Source organism: Hyaena hyaena, unplaced genomic scaffold (assembly GCF_003009895.1).
Source record: "Hyaena hyaena isolate Hyena2069 unplaced genomic scaffold, ASM300989v1 scaffold_34, whole genome shotgun sequence".
In the NCBI taxonomy this organism is placed as follows: domain Eukaryota; kingdom Metazoa; phylum Chordata; class Mammalia; order Carnivora; family Hyaenidae; genus Hyaena; species Hyaena hyaena.
In genome coordinates, this window is record NW_024080665.1 from 2,230,961 (window position 1) to 2,236,722 (window position 5,762).

General features: G+C 35.9%; 1 protein-coding gene across 1 annotated transcript in view; it reads left to right on the top strand.

Moving 5' to 3' along the window:
* The window catches only part of UVRAG (UV radiation resistance associated), a 286,651-nt gene that overhangs the window by 69,264 nt on the left and 211,625 nt on the right, over positions 1–5,762 (top strand). The gene's annotated exons all lie outside the window — the stretch shown is intronic.

The window sequence follows — 5,762 nt, forward strand, 5'->3', positions numbered from 1 at the left end:
GTATGTGAGTTTATTTATGGATTCCCAGTTCTGCTCCATTGGTCTCTATGTCTACCTTTACACCAGTGCTGTGCTCTTTTTGTAGCGATGGCAGTTGCTTTGTACTATGTCTTGAAATTGGGAAGTTTGAGTCCTCCAACTTGGTGTATCACATTGATTTTCATTTATTGAACCACCCTTACACATCTTAGATAAATCTCACTTGTTCCTGGTGTATAATCCTTTTTGAAAAAAAAAAACTATTTTTAAATTGTGGTGAGATGTACATAATACTAAATTTACCATATTAACCATTTTAAATGTATAGTTTAGTGGCATTAAGTATGTTCACATTGTTGTGCAGCCATCACCACCATCCATCTCCAGAACTCTTTTCATCCTGTAAAATGGAAAAACTACCCATTTTAAGCAGTAACTCCCCATCTCTCCCTCCCCTAAGCCCCTGGCACTCATCCATCTACTTTCTGTTTCTGTGAATTTGACTACCATAGGTACCTATATAAATAGAATCATACAGTCATTGGCTTATTTTAGTGGAAACGTAAATCACCTCAAGGGTCATCTGTATTATAACATGAGTCAGAATTTCTTTCCTTTTTAAGGCTAAATAATATTCCATTGTATGAAGGTAACATGTTTTGTTTATTCATTCATCTGTTGATAGACACTTGAGTTGCTTCCACTCCTTCACTATTGTGAATAATGCTCCTCTGACCATGGATGTACAAATACCTTTTTGAGTCTTTGCCTTCAGTCCTCTTGGGTATATACCCGGAAGTGGAATTGTTGGCTAAATGGTTTAAGTTTTTAAATATGTGGCTGGATTAGCTTTGTTAGTATTTTGTTGAAAATCTTTGCATCTATATTCATTCATCAGGGATATTGATCTATAATTTTCTTGTGATGTTATTATCTGGCTTTGGTATCAGGATAGTACTGGCCTCATAGAATGAGTTAAAAAGTATTCCCTCCTCTTTCAGTTTTTGGAAGACTTTGAGAAGGATTGATGTTTTTTTAATTAAAATTTTTTTCATTTTTATTTATTTTTGAGAAAGCAGGAGAGCATGAGGACACACGAGCAGTGGGAAGGGCAGAGAAAGAATCACAAGTAGGCTCTTTGCTATTAGCACAGAGCCCAATGTGGGGCTCAATCCCACAAACTACAAGACCATGACCCAAGCTGAAATCAAGAGTTGGACACTCAACAACTGAGCCACCCTGGTGCCCTGGTGTTATTTTTTCTTTAAATGATTGGTAGAATTCACCAGTGGTTCTGGTGGTTTTCTGTGCTGGGAGTTCTATGATTAATGATCATAACTTCTTTAATTCTGTTATGACTTCATTAAATTAACATTTATTAGGTGGGGCACAAGGTGCTGGTTGGCAAGCCATGGTTTGGTAACAGATCACAAGAGATTTTGAAATAGAAAAGATTTTTACTCACAGGTCCTAGAGGAATTATAGGGCATGCCTTCAGGAGCCACATTAGGAGGTCAAGGCAGAGTGTGGAGAGAGGCAGGACCTGGGTAAAGTACCTTTATGAGGATCTGTGGGTGGAGCGCTCTGGAGTTCTGGGCTGGGGTTGGATTTGTCCATTCACACCAGGAAAAAAAAAAAAAAAAAAAAGAGCAGTGTTTTGGTGAGCTTCATCAGGATTTTTATCTAAGGGGCACTTAAGGCATACAGGCACTGGGAACCAGGAGAGACCATCGATCACAAGTCCTATCATTAATTCATGTAAGCAAACTTACCTTTGCTTGCGTCTCTGTGGCCTGCTTTTCAGGACATGTGCTGCCCTGTGTAAAGTCCTTGCAGGTCTCTTGACCAAACAAAATGTATCGCTGAGGCAGCAATTCCATGGAGTAGTTTAGCTAATCAACAACTTATGCGAACAACTTGTTGTAGGTTTGTGCAGATTTTCTATCTCTTCTTGAGTTATTTTGGGGAGTATTTGTATTTCCAGGCATTTTCATTTCATGTAGGTTATCTGATTTATTGGCGTACAGTTGCTCACAACTTCTGTAATACTTTTTATTTCTGTGAGCTTCGTAATGTTCCCATTTTCATTCCTGACTTTAGTGCTTTTGAGTCTTCTTTTGCTCTCTTGGTCAGTCTGAGCTTGAAGTTTGTCAATTTTGTTGATCTTTTCAAAGAACTAACTTTTGTTGATTTTCGATACTGTTTTTGTATTCTCTATTTGGATCTCAGGTCTAATATTTATAATTTCTTCCCTTGCTTTGGGCTTAGTTTGTTCTTTTTCTAGTTCCTTAAGGTGGAAGTTTAGGTTTTTGATTTGAGCTCTTTATTACTTTTTAAAAATTAATTTATTTTTAATGTTTATTTATTTTTGAAAGAGACAGACAGAGCATGAGCAAGGAGGGGCAGAGAGAGAGGGAGACAGAATCAGAAGTAGGCTCCAGGCTCTGAGCTGCCAGCACAGAGCCTGATGTGGGGCTTGAACTCACGAACCATGAGATCATGACCTGAGCCAATGTCGACTGGTTACCGACTGAACCACCCAGGCACCCCTCTTTATTACTTCAAAAAAAAATGTAGATGTTCACCACTGTAAATTTCCCTCAGCACTTTTTGTTGTATCCCATATATTTTAATATGTTGTATTTTCATTTTTATTCATCTCAAATTATTTAATAATTTTCCTTGTGATTTGTTCTTTGGCCCGCTGGTTGTTTAAGAGTATGTTTCTTACTTTACAGTTCATGGATTTTTCCAAATTTCCTTCTGTTATTGATTTCTAGTTTCATTCCATTGTGGTCAGATAAGATACTTTGTTTGATTTCAGTTTTTAATTTATTGAGACTTGTTTTGTGGCTGAACATATGGTCTAGCTTGGAGAATGTTCCATGTGCACTTGAGAAGAATGTGTATATGTTTGTGTTAGGTGGAACAATCTGTATATGTCTAGTAGGTCTAGCTGATTTATAGTTTTTTTCATGTCTTCTGTTTCCTTGTTTATCTTTTGTATGGCTGTGCTGTTATTGAAAGTGGGATGTTGACATCTCTAGCTATTTCCCACATTAGTCTTGTCAGTTTTTGTTTCATATATTTTATTACATATTGTTAGGTGCATATATATTTATAACTCTTTATGTTTTCTTGACCCTTTTTTTTTCATTATATAATGTCCTTCTTTGTCTCTTGTAACATTTTCTGTCTTAAAGTCTATTTGTCTGATATTAGTATAGACACTCCAGCTCTCTTGGTTGCTGCTTACATATAGTATCTTTCTGTCTTTTCCATTTTCAGCTTATATATGTTTTTGTTTCTAAAGTGCAGCTCTTGTTGGGGCATCTGGGTGGCTCAGTCGGTTGAGCTTCTGATCTTGGTTTTGGCTCAAGTCATGCTCTTATGGTTTGTGGGTTCGAGCCCCACATCAGGCTCCACCCTGACAGTGCAGAGCCTGCTTAGGATTCTCTCTCCCTCCCCTCTCTCTGCCCCTTCTCTGCTCACACTTTCTCACTCAAAATAAAAATAAATAAACTTGAAAAAAAAGTGCAACTCTTATAGATGCCATATTGTGGATCATTAAAAAAAAATCCATCTGCCAATCTCTGCTTTTTAACTGGAGCATTTAATACATTTATACTTAATTGATTATAGAGACAGAAGGACTTCTGATTTTCTATTTGTTTTCCTATATCTTTTTTGTTTCTCTGTTCCTCTATTACTACCTTCTCTTGTGTTAGATATTTTCTCATATAACATTTTTATTTCTTTTTCATTTCTCATACATACATTACAGTGTATCTTTCAGTAATTTTCTCAGTGGTTGCCCTGGGGACTGCAGTCAAGATCTTAATTTATGACCATGTAGTTCAAATTAATACCAATTTAGTTTTAATATTACACAAAAACTTTTCTTCCAAATAACTGTACTCCCACCTTTATGTTATTTAAGTCACAAATTACATCTTTATAATTGTGTGCCATCAAGATAGATTTACAATTGTATCATGCATTTTTTCTTTTTTTTTTTAACTTTTTTTCATTTTTTGAGAGAGAGAGACAGAGCACAAGCAGGAGAGAGGCAGAGAGAGAAGGAGACTCAGAATCAGAAGCAGGCTCCAGGCTCTGAGCTGTCAGCACAGAGCCCGACACGGGGCTTGAACTCATGAAGACGAAATCATGACCTGAGCCAAAGTCAGGCACTTAACCAACTGAGCCACTCAGGCACCCCTATGATGTATTTTTCTAATTGAATGATTTTTAAATGCTAACCCAGTATTGCATTCTTAGAATAAATTCAGTCACTAATGATGTGTTATTTTTTTATCTTTATATTATCAGTTTAATTTGCTAATATTATGCTAAGGATTTCTGTGTCAGTGTTCATGAGGGATACTGGTCTATAATTGTGTGTGTGTGTGTGTGTGTGTGTCTCAAGTTTTAGTATCAATATTGCTGGTCTTGTGAGTTGTAAATTGTTCTCTTTTCCTGTATTTTATTTTAATTTTATTAATTTTATTAATTTTTTTGTTAAGTTGATGGGGTTTTTTTGTTTATTTATTTTGAGAGAGAGAAAGAGACAGCACATACGTGTGATTGAGGGAGAGATGGATGGGTGGAGGGGGGCAGAGAGAGAGAGAGAGAGAGAGAGAGAAAGAGAGAGAATCCTAAGCAGGCTCTGCACTATCACTCAAACTCATTAACTCTTGAACTCTTGAGATCATGACCTGAGCCAAAACCAAGAGTCCGACGCTTAACCGACTGAGCCACCCAGGAGCCCCAAATTGATGTTATTTCTTAAATGTTTGGTAGAATTCATCAATGAAACCTTTTGTACCTCCATTTCTTTTTTGTGGGAAGCTTTTCAATTGTTTATTCACTTAAAAAATAGATACAGGGTTATTCAGATGTTGTTTCATTTCATTTTTGGAATGTTGATTTTTTTCTAAAGGGTATCTGATTCATCTAAGTTGTCAGATTTGTTAGCATAAAATTGTTCATATTCTCCTAATAACCTTCTACTGTCTCTGGCAATGTAACTTTAAAAAAATGCTTATACTAGCATCGTAGCACACATTTATATAGCATTTATTACATACTTTTCACTTTATAAATATTAACTTTTAATTTCCACAGGAGGTGGTGAGGTAGACAGTGTTATCTCCGTGTTCTAAATGAAGAAATAAACCAAAGTTAAACTAATAGAGTTAAGGTGCCTTGCTCAAGATTACAGAGTTGGTGTTTTAAGGGCTTAAATTGTAATCCAGGTGGTCTGGGTCCAGAGTCCTTTTTTCTTGACTGCTGTTTACTTTGCATTTCTTAAGTGACAGATACCTGTTCTCTTCTTAAGGAATGTTGCTGTATTCTCTCTAGAAATCATCTTGCTCCTACCACCTTTATTTCACTAAGTAGAAATATTTGTTCCTGGTATTCCTAATTAGAACTTGGAATGACTTTTTTCTCCATATAAACATTATATATGATGGCCACACATACTTGAAATGTTATTGTTAGTACTCTTCTTCAGTCACATGATATGTTAAGAAGACTTCTGGGGCTTCCCTGGGAAGTTCACCACAATCTATAATGTGTAACATGACTTCTGCGGGAAAATACTAGAAGATACTTATTTTAAATTCACTTACCATTTAAATATGAAAGTTGTGCTTTTCGGAATAACAATTTGAATTTACTGAGGTGTTTCTAAATCACAATTTTCAGAAGGCAAACATTAAGATTAAGTTTTACACATATTTTGTTTTACTTTCTTTAATTTGTTGATTAATGTCTTTCAG